The sequence below is a fragment of the Schistocerca nitens genome, chromosome 5, assembly GCF_023898315.1.
Source record: "Schistocerca nitens isolate TAMUIC-IGC-003100 chromosome 5, iqSchNite1.1, whole genome shotgun sequence".
NCBI lineage: Eukaryota > Metazoa > Arthropoda > Insecta > Orthoptera > Acrididae > Schistocerca > Schistocerca nitens.
In genome coordinates this window covers 500,888,034-500,888,755 of record NC_064618.1, presented here as the reverse complement: position 1 = coordinate 500,888,755, position 722 = coordinate 500,888,034, and the positions used below count along the sequence as shown (strand labels likewise).

The window sequence follows — 722 nt, the reverse complement described above, 5'->3', positions numbered from 1 at the left end:
TTTTACGCTATAGTTTAACGAATAACACTTGCAGTTGGAGTAACAACCTTCTATATTCCAACCGTGATACTGACATGTACTTTATAGCAAATCAATCGAATTTTTTTCTTCCAATTAACAGTATTTTGTTACATGTCAAAATTACTAGCATAGTTGAAAAGACACAATAAAACAATACTAATGAATAGCGAAGCAGTTAAAACACGAAGATTCTCAATGTAGCCTGTTAGTAAATAACCTTGGAAACTGCCACACAATGGAAGCAACACAGAAATTCATGAAGTACATAATTTGTTAAATTTCGTGATTACCTTCACATGAATTTATATCCTATTTTTGCACTGTTAAATGAATTGAACAACAATGAAAAAGTCACATCTTAATGAAAACTATCATCAAAACACATTGAAACTTCCTGACAGATTAAAACTGTGTGCCAGGCCGAGACTCGAACTCGGGACCTTTGCCTTTCGCGGGCAAGTGCTCTACCAACTGAGCCACCCAAGCACGACTCACGCCCCGTCCTCACAGCTTTACTTCTGCCAGTACCTATCAAAATATATTTTTGACAATAAGGCGCCAGGTTCATTTTCTCATCAAATTACTTGTATTATTAACTACCGAAATTGTAAAAGTATGTTTCCGTTATTAATCGTCGATACTACACAACGTATTTTATTAAATAAAACATCAACATCTGCCCTATTCAAACACTAGTATTT

At 34.8% G+C, this 722-nt stretch overlaps 1 non-coding gene across 1 annotated transcript; it reads right to left on the bottom strand.

The window, feature by feature from the left end:
- Window positions 1–433: 433 nt before the first annotated feature.
- Trnas-cga (transfer RNA serine (anticodon CGA)) lies at window positions 434–508 on the bottom strand. The gene has a single exon. It is a non-coding gene; the product is annotated as a tRNA-Ser (tRNA).
- Window positions 509–722: the final 214 nt, after the last annotated feature.